We start from the raw sequence: 18,399 nt of genomic DNA, 5'->3' as shown, positions 1-18,399 counted from the left end.
GAAGGACTGCGAGGCCTTGTCCGCTCTCAGAGGGCCTCGATTGATTAGTGATGTCTGCTAAGGGCTTGGCGGGGAAACGGGGGGTACGTGTGCTGTATACGTGCCATCCGTATCTCGGGAGGCCGTGTGTGCCTGGCTCGCTCTTTGGCCGCAGCCCATGGCTCAAGGTCCCCTTAGACTCAGGCACTTACGGGTGAGGTCTAAGGACTGGCGAGATTGGCTTTTTCTTTTAGCTGCCCCTCCTCTAACCTGGGCACTTGGTTCCTGACTGTGATCAGTCCACTGCTGTAGGGCAGCGGGGGGAGGGGGGGGATGGTTTAGTTTCCTTCAGGGGCGGGATGAGTCCTTTTCTGATGAGGTCTGGGCTAAAAAGGGACATTCCATTGGAGCAGTGCAGAGGCAACGAGACTTCCTGTGAAATACCATTAATGGAGCTCCCACTCCCACCCCCCATTACTGCAGCAGCCTAGCGGCTATTCCCAGTCGATAATTTCATGTCTGATATCGAGTGCGTTACAACAGTGGTGATCAATAGATTAATTTCAGCTGAGAAATGAATGGCTGACAATGGCCTTCATGTGATAGCCCCAACAGAGAGCATTACGTTGAATGTGCCTTAACTGTTACTTTGGAGACACAATTAATGTAGATTTTATTCAAACGTAAGGAAATGACGAAGAGCGCACAAATCGTAAGCGTACACGGGATGGTTTGTCACAAACTGAACACCCTCAGGTAACCACACCTGGATCAAGAAGCAGAGTATGGAGAGTGACGTCAGCAAGCTAGCAGGATAGGCGTGTTCTACCTTCTTCCCCCGCAAGGAACACAGATTTTGACAATCGCCCGTGGATGAGACCGTCTTTGCGGAAGTCCAGGAGTGCAGTGAAGTTTCGGTATGCTGTTGGAACAACAACAACAAAAATCTGGGATTGGATGCCCTGAAGAGGGGAGGAGAAATCGTTCTGCTTTATTTGAATTGTTCCTCTCCCAAGGCAACACAGCTCCGTGCCAAGACAGACTCCCTCAGCCTGCGATTTCTTCTACAGGAGAAGTGAGAGCATGCGAGTGAACGCTCAGCTTCCCCAGCTATGTGGGAGGCGGCCAAAGAAGCCCACTTTGTCTCCCCCCGTCCAGAGCGCTGAGGTGAGCTGCGTGCCTAAGGGGCATAGAGTAAGCTGGGCGAACGGCGGCCAGAGATCAGAAGGTATCAGAGGGACGTTGATTCTCTAACCACTTCCTAGAGTCTAGCAGGGAGCCCATCCCTGAGCCACTGGGGACATCTCCCCTGAAAATCCCCCCAGTAGGCTCACGGACACGATGTCCAACACTCCGTGTGCCTCAGCCACACCCCCCGACCCTATGGCTGGCTCCCTGTGTGCACCCCTGAGGGCAGCGAGTTTGAGCCCATGCACATAGCTGGTGAGCATGCGCGGAAAGCCAGCCCGACTCTGTGACACCACCTTAGGGAAAGCAAACGGGAGTCTGTCCCTACACCTCCGGGCTTTGTAGGGTTGGGAGAAGGCGTGAAATCTTAAGAATCCCCCCACCCCTACTCCCAAGAGGGAATAAAGTATAGAGCAGGCATAGCCACAGAGAAGGTCTAAGAAAGCCTCAAAATCCCTAGTAAGGCTGAAAGAAGGTATTTCTTTCCTGAATCCAGTCAGCAAAGACTGGAGGAGATGACTGCTTCTTCAAATGTGAAGACAGTGATGCAAAAGACTTCAAGGAACATGACAGATGGAGGAAACATGATACCACCAAAGGTACACAGTAATTCTCTAGTAACGGATCCCCAAGACGTGGAGATCTGCAATTTACCTGGTAACAAATTAGAAATAATTGGCTTAGGGACGCCTGGGCAGCTCCGTCGGTTTAAGTGTCTGACTTCGGCTCAGGTCACGATCTCACCGCTCGGGAGTTTGAGCCCGGCGTCAGGCTCTGTGCTGACAGCTCAGAGCCTGCCTCAGATCCTCTGCCTCCTTCTCTCTCTGCCCCTCCTCTGCTCTCTCTCTCTCTCTCTCAAAAATAAATAAACATTAAAAAAATAGAAAGAATTGTTTTAAGGAAGCTTGGTGAGCTACACGAAAACACCAAAAGACAATTCAAGGAAGTCAGGAAAACAATATGTGAACAAATGAGAAGTGTAACAGATATAGCAGTCATAAAAAAGAACCAAAAAGAGATCCTGGGGGTGAAGAATACAGTGAACGAAATGAAAAATGCAGCAAAGAACATCAACAGAAGGCTTGATCATGCGGAAGAAAGAACCTACAGACTCAAAGATAGGTTATTTGAAATTATCCACTTAGAAGTGAGCAAAGAAAAAACAACGGACAAAAGTGACAAAAACCCATGTGAATTATGGGATACCATCTACAGCGAAACAATGTAGACATTCTCGGAGTCCTGGAAGGAGAAGAGAGGGAGAAAGGGACAGAAAGCTTAGTTAAAGAAACAATGGCTGAGAATTTTCCAGAGCTGGGGAGAGATCTGGATATCCAAGTTCGTGAAGTCATAGGTCCCCAGACACATTTAACTCAGAGATCGTCTCCAAGACATATTAAAATAAAGCTGTCTAAAATCAAGGACAAAGGGAGAATTTTAAAAGCAGCAAGAGAAAAAAAATCGCTCATACCAGGAGGACCCCCCCCCCCCCGAAGGCTGTCAGAGGATTTCTCAAAGAAAGTACCAACCGAGACTACTTTACCCAACAAGTTGCTCTTCAGAGATGGAGGTGGAGTAAAGACTTTCCCTAACGAACAAAGGCGGGGAAGTTCATCACCGTGACACCTGCCTTACCCGAAACGCCGAAAGGAGCTCTTTAAGTTGAAATGAAAGAACGCTAATTAGTAACGTGAAAACATATAACACACCGGTAAAGGTAAGCTCAGAGTCAGACTCCGAGCACTCTCAGGCTGCAACACGGCGGTGTGTTGACTGCTGAACTACTACATCATGCTGTTGTGTGTTGTAATCTGGCCACTCCCGTCGCCAAATAGTATGCCATTGCACGAACACACCGCGATTTACTCATCTGTTCTGCTGTTCACTGGCATTGGGGTCATTTTCCCTGTGGGGCCGGTAAAATCGTGCTGGGACGCATGTTCTTTGCGCCTGGGCATGTTGCGTTGAGGGTCTAAGAGTAGAACTTCTGGCTCATAGGTTATGGTGACAGCTGTAGGTGAACTTTTAAAAATCGGTACAATACTAGGTATTATTTGCACACAGAAAATGATGGGAAGTGATAGGAAAGACCCGTGACCCTACCACAGAGATTAGCCAAATGTTAACATTTTGTCGTATTTCCTTTGTTTCTTTTATTCATAGATTTACAAAATACAAATTTCCAAAGACAGTGAAAATCCCGTCTCTCTCTCCCTCCCTCCCAGCTTCCCTCCTCCCCTGCCCTCAGGGGCCACATGTCATCTTTTGCACGAACGTTTTAGACTTGTACTGCGGGGGCACCTGGGGGGGCTCAGCCAGTTGAGCATCGGACTCTTGATGTCGGCTCAGGTCATGATCCCAGGGTCGTGAGATCGAGTCCCATGTTAGACCCTGCGTGGGGCATGGAACCTGCTTAAGATTCTCTCCGCCCCCCGCCACTCGATCTCTCTCCCAAAAGAAGTAAAATAAAAAAATAGACTCGTACTACATATGTATGTATTTGCAAACCACATACACCATTGCTTTGATTGTTTTTAAATTTTACAAAGGTGGTGGCATCCTGTACGTATCCTTCGGAACTTACTTTTCTTCACCGAATATTATTTGTTTGCAACAGCAAAGCGGTGGGAGTCCCCTAAATGTCCTGCAATAAGAGGGTTATTCCATCGACTGAAGTAAATTGACACGTATCAACATGTACAAATACAGAAAACACAACGTGTGCCTTGTCACGGCTTTTGTTGGACTTCGACAGGCTAGGTGTGAGACAGTCTGCATGAGTATAAATGCACCTGGATGTGTGTGAGCATGTGAGTGTATATGAATGTGTGGGCTGTGTGAGTGTATATGATCGTGTGAGTGTGTAACCTCTTGCACTTGGGTCCAGTCTGTTCCAGGCTGCCCTTTTTAAAAAAAATTTTTTTTAATGTTTATTTTTGAGAGGGAGACAGAGGGTGAGCAGGGGAGGAGAAGGCAGAGAGGGAGACACAGAATCGGAAGCAGGCTCCAGGCTCCGAGCTGTCAGCACAGAGCCCGACGCGGGACTCGAACTCACGGTCAAGGCCTCGAGCAGGCTTATTTGTCAGGCCACCACGGTCAGTGTCAAGGCACAGGGACCAGAGTGCAGCCGGGCTCCTTGGGGCCGGGATGCACGCCTCCGCGGTGGCTTGCTTGGGCTTCGAGGCTGCACAGACGTGAGCGGCTGGCTGCTGTAGGCCTTCGCCCCCTGGCTCCTGGCTGCCACAGCTGTCGGCCGCAGAGCCTCCTGGAGCTGGGGACAGGGCACACAGACCTGGCCGAAGGAATTAGCAATGGGTGGGCTGGCTTGACCAGGCGGTCCGTGTTGTGGGGTCCAAACATGGGGCGAGAGGAGGGTCTCGTGCCAAGGTGCTCCTCTCTTAACATTCCTTCGGCCGAGTCTGGGTGCCCTGTCCCCAGCTCCAGGAGGCTCTGCGGCCAACAGCTGTAACCTTCAGAAGGTCGCCCTCCCGATCGGTGGCCTCCCCCGAGGCATGGAGGGTTGAAAATTGCTAGAAGTTTTCTGTCCCCCTTCCCATCTTCATCCCCGGGCACCCATAGCCAGTGACCAGTGTGGCCTAAGAAACCCCGACTCCGTTCCCTGGAGGCAAGACAAACTCTGGGGTAGAAGTTGTGTCCCAGAGTCCCCAGGATGGGGCTGAGGGTGGGACCTGGGTTGGCACCCTTACCTGGCTTCCTCCAGTTTCCACCTGCGAGATTTTCTTCACGTTTTACTCTAAGCCTCGGTGTCCTCATCCGAAACGCGGGGACACTAAGTCACATCAGAGGACTTTGTGAGGACTGCACGAAGTTTGCATCAAAAGCACTTAGCGGGGGGGGGGGGGGCGCCGGGGTGGCTCAGTCGGTGAAGCGGCCCACTTCAACTCAGGTCACGATCTCGCCGTCTGTGAGTTCGAGCCCCGCGTCGGGCTCTGGGCTGATGGCTCAGAGCCCGAAGCCTGCTTCGGATTCTGTGTCTCCCTCTCTCTCTTCCCCTCCCCTGCTCATGCTCTGTCTCTCTCTGTCTCAAAAATAAATAAACATAAAAAAAAATTTTTTTTTTAATTAAAAAAAAAAAAAGCACTTAGCGGGCACACAGTAATCGTTTAAATGGTAGCTCCCGGGGGGTAATGAGACTTAAGAATATAACGTCTGGGCGGCACGCCTGATGCTCAGGAGATGGTCGATGTCAGTTAGTTTCTTCTGCGAAGAGCAGTGGGCATGGTGGGACTGACCCGGATGTAACCATACAGAGGGCGTAGACAATAAGAAGACCGATGCTACAGGACCGCAGTGTGGTGGTCACCTCCCCGTAACTCACTTCTGGGGGTAATTTTTCGTTCTTTTTATTTGCCCCTGAACCCCCAGTAACAGTTTTAATTAAAAAACATCCAGACCCTGGGGACTTACGATAAATCTGAGTGTAATCCTTGGAGAAAATGTCCTGGCTACGTACACGGCCCGGATTATTATTATTTATTATTATTTCCATTCCAAGAAATGGCAAGCGTTCTTCCGCACTTTTCTTAGTGATTTGTGGCTTCTGTGACTCCGGCCCATGCAATAGGGAGAGGAGAGTGATGCCTTTGTGCTGGTAGAGATGCCCCGGGTTTGTGCTAAGGGAGGGGGAGCCGTGTCTCCTCCGCATTTATTCCTGCAGCGCTTCCCTCCCTGGGGCCTCTTCCTTTTCCAAACCGAATAATTCAGACCCCGCTGTTTACCTCTGCAGAGGGCTCAAGGTTACACCCACAGTAAAATGGAGAAAAGCAACCCAGAAGCTGGGGTTGAGTCCCCCTGAGTCCCGCCCGGACTTGGGGGTTGCCTGCCAGGTATTTGCAGCCCTGGGAATTAGCTTCCAGGCTTGGGAATGCCAGACCTCTCTTCTGCCAGACTGAGTCCCCAAGCCGCGGGCAAACGAGTGGGGAAATTGACGTGGGCGGTGGGGAGGAGGAGAGGTGACTCGTTGAGGACGACCGTGCGGGAGCCCCTCTTCTTGCCCGTCTTCTCCCCCTCCCTCCTCCTCTTCTGCCCCACCAGACACTAGCCCCTCTTTTATGTTCAGCCCTGACGGTGGAAAACACTCCCCAGACCATCTGTTGTGTTTTGGGTCCCACCAAAAGCAGAGCCCGGACATGGACTTGAGTGCACATAGCGTATTTGAAAGGGGATTGCGAGAAGGACCTGTCGGGGAGTGAGGCGTCAGGGCAGGGATGGGAGGGTGTGTCCGCAAGTCAGTTACCACCCATGTGGGCAAGCGGGGCTCAGTCCCACGGGGCCCTCTGGGACATGCTGTAGGACGAATCCCCGCCAACGGTCCAGGAGTTGGGCTGTCAATCATTGGGTGACAGCTGCTCCGGGGGAGAGGGTCACTAGATTTCTAGGAATTCCAGCCTGCTGCGGTCATGGGTACGGCAGGCTCCGGTAGCCAGAAAGCGCTCAGGCAGATACGCGGTGCTGGAGATCTGGAGTCAAGGCCATGTGCCCGGATATGTGAAGTGCTGAGTGGGTGCTGCACCATCCAACTCAGAATGATCCACGGAACGCCCCAGAAAGCACGGATTTAGCTTCCTGCAAATGTGCCAGGGGGGCAAACATCACAGGAAGCTAAATTTCAGCTCAAAGTCAGAGAGACATTTTTTTCTTACAATCAGAACTGAAAAAACCCGGCCACCTGCCTTAGGCTCTAAGCTCCCTGTGTGCGGGTCTATTTCGGCGGGAGGCCGAACCTGTTGGGAACAGGGAAGGGGGCTTCTTGCTTTGGGTGGGAGTTGGGCCCCTCCTGTCTCTCAGTTTTTTCCTGCTTGCTTGAAGGCATTGATTCCCAGGTAGACCAGGAGCTACTTGAAATACGAGCTGTGTTTTACATTTCTCCATATGTCTCTTAGTTTCTGGGCTGATTCTGGGCATATAGGGGGCCACCAATAAAAATCAGTGAACGGATGGGGGCGCCTGGGTGGCTCAGTCGGTTGAGCATCTGACACTTGATCTGGGCTCAGGTCATGATCTCACGGTTTGTGGGTCGGAGCCCCGCGTCAGGCTCTCTCTCTCTCTCTCTCTCTCGCTCTCTCTTTCTCTCTCTAAAAATAAATAAATACGCTTAAAAAATCATTGGACGGATGGACGGATGGATGAATGAATGAATGAATGAATGGCTTTGGGGGTCCCGCTGGCACAGCCGTACTTGGGCAGGCCTGCCGTGAGATGTTTGGAACATGAACGCCACACCAACAGACAATGCCTGCATAGATTGAATGTGAGGTCTGACCCTGAACATCAGAGATCTGAGAGACATTTGCTAATAAGAGCTAGGACTTTCAGAACATTATCATGTTCCAGACACTGTTCTCTCATTTAGTCCTCCTCACTGCATTTCTGTGAAGCATTATGACCATTTTCTCGATGGAAAGACCAAAGCTTAGAGAGGTCACCAGGCTCAACAGTGATGCCACTTGGATTTGGGCATAGGAGGAAGTGGAAAAGACAGCACACTCAGGACAGGAAGAGCTCACAAGATGGGGGAGGAGGGGGGGGAAGAGGAGGGGAGGAGAGGAGAAGTTCAGGCGCAAGAGGCAGGCAGCATGGCCATCTGGTCAGCATTTCAGGTGCACGGAGGTGTCCGGGCCATCTGCCTTTGCCCAGCCGCTTTCCCCGCAAGCGCCTTAGATGTGGGCGGGGCTTCAGCCCTGCGTGACCCGAAGGCTGCACACTGAACAAGTCTCTGATTTCACAGAGATAATTGCTGTCCTGGTCAGGGTCTGCAAACACCCGTTAGGAGGTCGCTTGTCCCCACGTCCCCTCTCTAGTCCAGAAGGCTCTCTGTCTCCCTCAGCACCCCTGGAAACCTTGACCCTAAATTCAAGATGAAGAGGGAAATCTCGTCCCCGCATTCGAGATACACGTAACGCCAGTGCCTCCCTGCCCACCCCCCCCCCATCTTCACAAAATAAAAACATGCTGATGCTCAGATCTTGCTACATTTGTGAATGACCTCGGCAGTGGATTGCATCACTGCTTCCAATTTCTCACTCCTCCCTCTATCCACGCCCGTTGCCATTCCTCCCATTAAAAAGGGGTGGGTCTATTTCCCATCCCATTGGTGCTGGACTTGGCCGTGTAGCTTTCTTTGGCCATTACAATGTAGACACAAGTGATGACATGTGCCAGTTCCGAGCCGAAGCCGCAAGCGGGGTCGTATGTTTGCACTCGTCCTGTTGCATTTCTGTCATGATCGTGAGAGAATCTGCCCCAGGAGCCAGCTGGTCTCAGAAGCATGAGGACACCTGTGGTCTTGACCTGACCTTATAGCTTGGGGTCCGGTCCAGCCCAGACCAGACAACCTGCAGACATGTGGCTGAAGCAGAGCCACTCCAGGTGGCCCTCCGACCTGCGAGTATGAGAATAAATGCTTGTTGTATACATTGAGGTGGTTTGTTACCAGCGGTAGCTGACCGGTACAACCCGTATCTCCTGCAAGCCACTTCCCACTTCCACTGCTTTCAGGCTGTGTTTGTGACACACACCCTAAAGAATCATCTGTAAAATGGGTGCGTTTCCCATGGCATCATTTGGAGCCTCAAAGGAGGAAAAGCGTTTCAAGTGCTTCATGCGGTTCCTGGCTGGTGGCAAGGATTCGCTAAGCCAGCTAAGCTGCTGTTATTTTTATGCTCTGTCACAGCAAAAACACCGAGTGATACTTTAAAGAGATATGACTCATCCTCTTTCTCAAATTTCCACCCGAACGTGGCTAGCTTTCACTATTCTGCCTTTGCTAGGGAGATCTCCCCAAATCATTTCGTTTCGGCAAGAGAAAACAACGCTGTGAGCCACAACCCCTGAATGCTGGCCCCGGTTATTCCAGTAGCTGGCTGAGTGGCCTTGAGCGAGCCTACCTCTGTCTCTGGGCTTCGGTCCTCTCCTCGGAGAAAGGTCGGGATTGCCTTAGAAAACTTTCGGTCCAATGATTTCACTTTACGGAAGAGGAAGCAACACTCCAGGGCAGCTCAATGGATCCCGCGAAGGCAAGCTTGTGCTCAGCAACTGTGTGTTGAGCACATTGGGGTGAGGCGCCCCGGGCGTGGTACCGAGGCTCTCGGGGGACAGGATGCCCTCCAAAACCTGCCAGGCCTGTTGCTGTTGCCGATAGAGACGGTAAACATGCTTGTGGCCCAGATGGGTCCCTGCGTTGATGCTGAGACCTAATCCGGTCTTAGGAGTGGTCAGCAAATAACAACGACAGGCTAACTAATCTCCCCTGTGGGCCAGGTACCTTGCTGAGTGCTTTCGACGCATTAACCGAAACGGCCGCATGAGGTAGGTACCGTTAACATCGCCATCCCGGTTTACTGGGGAGGAAACCGAGGCACAGAGAGGTGAGGTAACTTGTCTCAGGGCACGCCGCTGGCAAGCAGCAAAGCCAGAATTTGAACTCAGGTAATCTGGCTTCAGAGTCTGTACTTTTGTCCACCGTGTTGTACTGACTGACTCCCTGGGGGGTGGGGGGATGACGTCCGAGCTGTGACCTGAAGCTGCAAAGTGGTAAGTCTGCGGAACTGCAGGCTGGAAAGCGTGTGCGTGTGTGTGCGTGCGTGTGTGTGTGTGTGCACGTATCTCTTGTGTGCTTGTGCAGGTGTCTGTGTATGTGCCTGCCCATGTCTGTCTGTGTGTCTGTCCACGTGCACGTGCGTATCTGCGTGCGTCTGTGTGTATGTGCATGTGTGTCTGTATATGTCTACGGGTACGCCCGTGTGGGTGTGTATGCGTGTTCGGGCGTGTCCATGTGCATGCATGCGTGTGCACGTTTGTAGCTGTGCGTCTCTGCGTGTGTGTGTCTGTGTCTGTCCACGCACGTCTGAGTGTTTTATAATTGTATATCTGTGCGTCTCTGTGTCTCGCATTAGCGTGCGTGTGTGTATGTGTGTGAGTGGTGGGGGTGGATGGGGGGAGGTGACCGGACTTACGCAGAGGACAGACATTAATGGGGTCTGGAAGACTTTACCCTTAGGACGAAGGGAGGTTGTTCAATGAACTCAGAGGGGCAGGCTGACATTTTAGAAAAGCGATGTGCTCGCCCATAAGTATTTATTGAGTACCTACTATGTGTCAAATGTGGCTCCAGAGTCTGGGGACGATGCGGTGAATAAGAACATGTCCTTAGGGAGCTCCTTAGGGAGCTTACGTTCTAGTGAGGTGAGACAGACGATATACTCATAAACGGGTATGTATTATAATACCAGGGCAAGCACTCTAAAACAATAGAGCATTTGAAGGCAAGAAATGATGCAGCCGCGGTGAGAACTTTGTGGACTGTGGCCCTCAGATAATGGGGAACCAACGGAGAATTCTAATTCTGTGGCTGCTGTGGAACACGTGTGGAAGGAGAGTCCAGGTTGCCACCCTTCTAAGTCAGTGCTCCCTCCACGCCGCCACCTCAGGAGCCAAAACCAAGGCTGACTGATGTCACCCGCAATTCATACCACAAAGAAAACAAATCTGCGTTTTCCTGTCCCCGGTGACAAATCACTTGTTTCAAGCCCTTTTACTACAGGCTTATGGTGGCAAAAGCCCACCACAGGCTCCTGGACGGAAAGAACGACTACTACACGCCAAGGGTGCGGTGGCATTTCTGGAACACGGCGAGCACTACTGTACGCACGTATTATTATCTCATTTAATTCATTCGCAAACCCTTTGAGGTGGGTGCCAACCATATTTTACACATAAAGGAGCACGAGGCTTTGAGAGTCTCCTTAATTAGCCCAAAGCCACACAGGTAGTTAGTGCAGAAACACAATTTCAAAAGGAGTTAGTGATGTTGCTTACCAGCGCGTGATAGTGGAACCGTTAGCTGCTGCCTCCAGTTGCTGGAAGAAGCCTATGGGAGCAGGTTTTACGTGGGCGTCCCCTTAGCCGGGTGCACGTGGGGAGGGGTAATGGGTGAGGCCGCTCAACGTGAATGTCACCGTCAGTGTCACCGTTACGGCGCCATCTGTCCGCAAGGCTGGGCTGGACCCTGGGCGAGGCGTTGCCGCTTTGAGAGTGTTTCCAGCGTGAAAGGGTCATGCAGATGGGAGCAGCCAAAGGGGAGATGGGAAACATCTGAGTGAGCCCTAGAGGGGCCCTGCCTGCAGATGTAAGCAACTGAATAAATAGCAAGTTCTAGAGACACCTGCTCCCCCCCCCCCCCCCCCCGCTTTGCTTCTGTGGATGGGGAGGGGCCTCTGGACTCGCCAAGTTGGCTGCGGGGCGTTTTGGACCCAGTGGGAGAAGGGAGACTGCCTCCCCCCCTCCTCCGGACAGTGTGGTCCTGAAGTTATCGTCAGCGCTGAACAAGGGACCAAGTGGGACTGCAAGAGTGGCCGGGAAATAGTGATGTGACCCCAGTTGGTTCCATGGTCACCCGACAAACTGCTGTCCCCAGCTCTTTGGAAGAATGTCCCTGTTAGAAATACCGGGTGCATGCCCTGCAGACCTCCGAGTCAGGAGCTGGTATTAGGAAAGGCGAGTGGCGACCACGATCCCGACGCAGAGGATGCCTTCTTGTGGTTGTCCTGGTAGGGACAGAGCAACGTCAAACAAGACCAAGTAAAACCCAGCTCAACCCTAGGAATTTGGGAAGCTTGGGATTTCATTTTGTTTCTTTTTAAATTAAATTAAAATTTTACATAAAAATTGTCTATATATTTTAAAAAGTTTCTGACATGTTTGTTGATTTTTGAGAGAGAGAGCAGGGAAGGGACACAGAGAGGGAGACACAGGATCCGAAGCAGGCTCCAGGCTCCGAGCTGCCAGCACAGAGCCCGACGCGGGGCTCGAACTCACGGACCGTGGGATCGTGACCTGAGCCGAAGTCGGACGCTTAACTGACCGAGCCACCCAGGCGCCCCCCAAATTGTCTATATTTAAAGCGTACAACATGATGTTCTGATATATACATATGTAGTGAAATGTTTACTACAGCAAAGCTAATTCACCTACCCGTGTCTGCACCATCATTTGTTTTGTGATGAGAGCCCCCGAAATCTACTCTTCTAGCACATTTCTGGTACACGACACGGTATTTTTAACTATCATCCCCAAGCTGTGCATGGGATCTCGAGGCTTATTCGTCCGATATGAGTGTAACTTTGCAAACTGGGGCCAACATCCCTCCATGCTCCCATCTCCCCACCCCTGGTAACCGCTGTTCTACTCTCTGCGTCTATGAATTCAACTTTCTGAGATTCCACATAAAAGTGAGATCATGCAGTGTTTGTCTTTCTGCGTCTGGCTTATTTCACCTAGCATCCTGTCGTCCAGGTTCATCCGTGTTGTTGTAAATGGCAGGATCTTGGAAGCTTGGTGTTTTGGTCCCTGCGATTGTGTAACAAATCACCCCCTCCACACACAACCTAGTGGATTAAAACAGTAATGATTTCTTACACTTGCAGACTCCGTGGATCAGCAGTTTGGACGGGGCACGTGGGGACAGCCTGTCTCCGCTCCGTGGTGTCTGGGGCCTCAGCTGGAAGCCCCGAAGTCTGGAGGCTGGGGCCATCTGAAGGCTTGTGCACGCACATGTCTGGCGGCTGATGCTGGCTGTTGGCTGGGGGACCTCAGCTCTCCTCCCCCGTGCCTCTCTGTGTGAACTCTCTTCCTGTGCTGATTTGGGCTTCCTCGCAGTGTGGTGGCTGGGTGCCCAGAGTGGGCTTCCGAGAAGGAGAGAAGCAGGCGGAAGCTGGATCTTTTTTATGACCTGGACCAGGGAGTCACGTGGCATCTTCTCCTCTAGAATCTCTTGGCTGGAACAGTCCCCAGCCCCACTCAGATTCAAGAGGAAGGAATGTAGACCCCACCTTTGGGTGGAAAGATCTTTGGAAAATCGATGTTCCACGCTGTGGGTCTCCCGCGCCCCCCCTGGAGGGCTCTGAAGGGACGGGCGATATAAGCATCCCCCACCTCTGCTCAGCTGTGAGGGCAGTGATAGGAGGAGAGCCAGGAAGCTGGCAGTGGCCAAGTTAGGTGACATTTCCCAGTGACCTTTGCTGGTGAGAGTAGGGGAATGTCCCGACTTCCAACAGCCTGGAAGAGGAATCCGAATGTAACCTTCATACAGGCAGCTTGGCCAGCCGGGAATGCTTGGCCCTCAGGGCTGGCTGAGGCTTCGTGTGGGAGCCAGCGGAGGACCCTACCAGGGCAGGGGGACCAAGGACAGCCCAGGATCCCCTGAACGATGACCAGGCTCCTTGAGACCCTCTTGCTCACGTGGGTACCAGCTGGTCCCCTCACCTGGGATGATACCAGCCTCCCTCCTGCCCCGACATCAGAATCGTACCCATTCTCCGTCCCCCCTCCTCTGCCAAGGATTTGAGTGGAAAAGTAATTTATGTGGGGGTGACCCCAGAAAGCACTGCTAGGGGCTGGGGACACGAGGCAAGGGAAGACAGCATCTGTTACAAAATCCTTTAGAAGGGACGCCTGGGTGGCTCTGTCGGTTCAGCGTCTGACTTCAGCGTCGGTTCGTGGGTTCAAGCCCCGCGTCCGGTTCTGCGGATCCTCTGTCCCCCGCTCCCCCCACCCTTCCCCTGCGCGTGCACACACACTTTCTCTCTCTCTCTCAAAACTGAATAAACATTAAAAATCAAATCCTTCAGCATATTTGCACCGCTCCACCTCCCTATGCCATTCAGGGCCCTCTGCCGCGTGGCCCAAACCTTCCCCTTTGCTGCAGGGCCAGGGTGACACCAGGGTTGAGATCGCAGACCCTGTAGTGTGGACCGTGGGGCTTGGAATCGTGGCTCTACCACTCCGCAGCTGTACGGCTGTGGACAAGTCCGTTATGGAGCCGCTCCGTGCCTCAGTTTCCTCATCTGAACACGGGGATACTGAGAGCCTGGTGTTGACAGGATGAAACGAGTCATTCGACCGAGTGTATTTCTAGCGGTGCCTGGCACAGAAGAGGCACGAGGTAAGTGGTAGCTATTCCCACTCTTCCTGGGTTTGCCTGCCTCGCGGTGATGCCCACGTAGGTTGGTCTCATCAGCTAAGCGCGCTTGTGAACCACCACGGGCTCAGCCACGCACGCTGAGAATGGCTTCCCGGTCTGGAAGGTTCTCCCACACCCTCTTCACCACACTGACTCCTTCTTGACCTTTCATCATTTCCTGGGGGCAAACCCTCCTTGTTCCCCGCCCCCCCCCCCCCCGCGGGGGGTCACTGCCGCATCGCTCTCCACTTCCCTTTTTTGGCGCCCCTGCCAGTCCTCCTCAGGTGGCTAAGTAGGTCACGGGATGTTCGCGTCCGTCTCCCCAGCTGGGGTGTCAGCTCCCAGGAGGAGCCGGGTGGGCCTTGTTCACCACGGCGGCTTGTGTGACACGCAGCTAGGGGTTCTGGGGATGTTTTTTGGTTTCGTCAATTACAGAACTCAGCAGGTCTCAGACTCGGGCGCTGACTCACACGCATGGGACAACAGGCAGCCTGCCGGACCTCTGTTGTGTTGGGTGGGTGGTGACAGACACGGTGTGGTCCAACCGCCGAGGCAGTGGCGTTCTGCCCACGGAGGGGTCCTCACCACGGCAGAGCGGTACGGGTTGGGGAGTCTGCTGCTCCCGAAAGCTCCATCGAGAACTTGCTTCCACAGTCCTGCCGAAGACTGTGCAATTAATCTTTTTGTGCTCAGAGGAGTGAAAGTGGATTCCGTCCTCTGCAACTGCGCACAGGTCCCCAGGATCTGCGATGCTGCCTGGTGCATAGTTGGTGCTCAACGGGATTAAATGAGCGATTGAAAGAATCAAAACCTACTCACCCCGCCAACTGAGGTCTATCTTCTAGATGTGCTTTAGAAAGCTCAAGTCCATCAGAAAGCCCTTGGACTCCCCAGCTTTTCTGCTTTCCTCTCACCATGAATGACCGCTTGACAGAGGTGTTGGCATTTACCTGAATGGCGACTTGATTTATTTCCTCAAGTTGAAGGAGTAGGGACCCCTGGCCTTTGCAGCTCTGAATCAGCTGCGGGAGCATCCGTCCTTAACCTTGAGAGATGCTTAAGAGCCCAGAAGTGGACACTGTGTCAGCTGTTCCAGAGAGGGCACCCCGGCTCAGTCAGTGACATCAAGGGGGCGATTCCCGGGTTTGCCCGATGTTATTCGTGACGCTCCCCGCTTCTTTCTGCTAACTGCCCCAGGAGCTGACTTCACCAGGAAGGGAAGGCCCTGTGCCAGGCATCTGGCCTCCGAACGGCCGAAGATCTTGCCCACCTTGGCCACACCGCACCTGGCTCTCGGCCTCCAGAGCTGTGGCGGGGCCATCCTGCTTCCCGGGGATGCCAGCCCCCGTGCCAGCATCCTCCACCCCGGCCTGTCCCTGTTCAGGAAGCCAGCTCTGGGCCGGTGAGAATGACGGCGGTGGCTGTCTTTGAGGAGGCGACAGGGCACTACTTTGAGACGATCTGCCCCTGCCGGTAGACTGGCCCCAGCCATGACCCACCCAAAGAGACCCAGATGCTGGGCTGGCCATGAGCTGAGCCCCCTTTCCCGGGCACGTTCTCCTCACCATCTGTTACACCCAAATGGTCCAGACCATCAAATAGATGCCTTCGGGAACTTTCCAGCTGACATGAACTGAAGGGTCCTTTCCCTCCCACACGGTAGAACAGAGTCTGCCGTGGAGCCCCACGGAGAGGCGCCGCAGGAAAGGCTGGTTGGCGCGCAGGAGAAGGGGGGTTGGTATTTGTTGCTTTAATACGTTCAGTGTCCTGCCTGTGAACTGAATCAGGGGCCACACGAAAAGCCACGCAGGCTGCGTGAGGCTTATCACTGTCTTAAGGGAAAGCCACGGTTCCAGTTAGTAAATCAAACCCACACTAAGCCATGGACCTAAGGGTCTAGCGGGGGCCGAGAGCAGGGTGGTTTGGGGGCTCGTTGGGTGGGTGTGCGGGGTTCCTTTAGAAGGCCCCGGATGGAGGAGACCCTCGCTCGCTTGCTGCAGGTGCCAGACCGTGATTAACAGGACAGGGCGCCGCACTTGGCGTTTTCCGTGTATCCGGGTGGCACGTTCGAAACATTGAACAACTGGCAGGGCACGGTCCCTGAACAATCAGGACGGACCGCGGCCCCTGCACCGTGGGCGTTAACTGTTCGCTTGCTGGCGTGTGTGGAGCTCCACGGAGCTCGGGGAGTGGGGAGCTGGGGAGGGCTAGGTTGGTGGGGGAAGTCGTCAGGCTGGGGCGCTCGGGGCTGCAGTCACCTGCTAATCAGACTTAAAGTACGCAGAGTCCGCCAACTAGACCGTCTGTACCTGTGGGTACTGGACGACGAGGAGTCTGGAATCTGTCTGAGCTGCTGTTTCTGGGCATTTCTGGGATGCGCTTACTGGGACACTGAGGCTTGGGCGTGCGGTAGGGCTTAGCCCTGCCCCGGGCGCGATGAGTGGGGGGCTCTAACTCCAGCTCGGCCCTGGACCTCACGCTGGAGTCGGCAGGAAGCCCAGCCCGGCAAAAGAGTTGCAATCATATCCCCACCAGCTAGCCGGGTTTGTGGAAAATTCTGAGTTTGCACCGGGACGTTAAATTGCCTGGCCAGTGTGGCCTTGCTGCCTCCTCCCCGCCCTGGCCCCAAGGTGCCACTGGCCCTTTCCACCTGAGTCCTGGAGCCCCCCCTCCCCCGTGCTTCCCACCATCCAGGCTCCCCAGCTTTTGCCCGCCTTTGCCTGGGATGGACCGACCCGGCTCCAGTTCCGGCCCCGGGCTACGTACGCTCCCTCGCTTCTGAACACTGATGCCTGTTCCGATCCGGCCTGGCCTTCTGCCATTGCCTCTGATCTGCTTTCACTCACCAGAGTTTCCCAGGGTGGGAGGTGCTGCTCTGGATGAGATCTTCCCCCAGCCTCGTCCCTCCCTCTCCGAACATGCTTGGCTTGCTGGGAACGCTGTCAGGCACGATTCGCCCTTTATATATATATATATGTATATATGTGTGTGTGTGTGTATATATATATACACACACACACATATATATACACACACACGTATATATACATATATATATGTACACATACATATAGGTGTGTGTGTACATATATATACGTGGTTTTTTTTAGAGACAGAGAAAACGTGAGCCGGGGAGAGGGACAGAGGGAGAATGAGAATCTTAAGCAGGCTCCCTGCTCAGCACGGAGCCCGGCAGGGTGATGGCTTTGGAAGCCTCGGCTTAGGGATGGTTCAAGCAGCTGCCTCCCACGCCTGAATGCCTGGCACAGACCGTGCTCGAGGGAACGCTCCTGGCTTCAAAACACCCTGGGGACCTACTGGTGGCCCATCTGGGGCATGTCCCATCACCTGGCGACTTAAGCAAGGCCTTGTGAATCACTGAACACAGAAAGATTCTGGGGGCTCTTTCCAATATTCTGTGCTTTGAACCCCACCCTCGGGTTCGGCATCGCGGTGTTCTCGGCGGACAGCGCCCGGGACGTTGCCACACAATGGAGAATGGGCTTGTCTGCTGAGTGACACACACTTCCTTTTCACATTTTGCCATTTCTGAGATCAGGGTGCCGTCATTTACATTTGATGTATTCCTTTAATATAGTAGCCTGCCTCCCTGCCCGTGATGAGAAAACAGCTATTATGAGTCGCTGCCTCGGCATTTGATGGTATGACAGCCCTCCTCACGCCCAGAGTCTGGACGTGGAGATAAGGACCGAGGCTTAGGGCTCCCGCCACAGGATTCTGCTTGGCTTTTCTCAGGGCATCTTTTCAAGTAACCACTTGGAGTGAAGCCCGTGAAAAGTTAGGGGCCTCCGCCCCAGCCACCATAGAAGGTGCTCGCTACCCTGCCCTCTAGCTCCTGACGGCTCCTGGCCCGGCGGGGAAGACTGCTCCTCCCCAGGCTCACCGTGCCCCCACCCCACCCTTGTTTCCGGGGCTGGTACGTAATCAATCTTGGGCCTTTACTTCCTTTGTGACAATGTGTTGAAAATGCCTTCAACCAAAAGGACCCGGGGCTTTTTGCTGCCCCAGAGTGGGAGCCCAGATGCTTCAGGAGCTACCTGTCCACCCCCGTGGGTGGCTTTGTGCGTCCTCAATCAACAGGTCAGAATTTGCAAATTTTTAATTGAATACGCCAGCTACAGGGTGGGGGGCGGTGGCCCGCCTGGCTTCCCTCTTTCCCCTTTCTTAACATCTTCTGACGGGAAATTAGGACTTATATACTGATGGATCGGGTGACCGTGGACCGACACCCC

The 18,399-nt window shown here is 53.4% G+C and overlaps 1 long non-coding RNA gene across 1 annotated transcript; it reads right to left on the bottom strand.

Annotated features, from left to right (window-relative positions):
• Positions 1–635: 635 nt before the first annotated feature.
• LOC121026085 (uncharacterized) lies at positions 636–9,623 on the bottom strand. The gene is made up of 2 exons (XR_005788258.1): positions 9,075–9,623; positions 636–901 (listed from the first exon to the last, which is right to left on the bottom strand). It is a non-coding gene; the product is annotated as an uncharacterized LOC121026085 (long non-coding RNA).
• Positions 9,624–18,399: the final 8,776 nt, after the last annotated feature.

The sequence above is a fragment of the Herpailurus yagouaroundi genome, unplaced genomic scaffold (assembly GCF_014898765.1).
Source record: "Herpailurus yagouaroundi ecotype Mexico unplaced genomic scaffold, PumYag 67793, whole genome shotgun sequence".
NCBI classification, from domain to species: domain Eukaryota; kingdom Metazoa; phylum Chordata; class Mammalia; order Carnivora; family Felidae; genus Herpailurus; species Herpailurus yagouaroundi.
The sequence above is the reverse complement of the archived record's forward strand: the minus strand, read 5'-3'. Positions and strand labels throughout refer to the sequence as shown.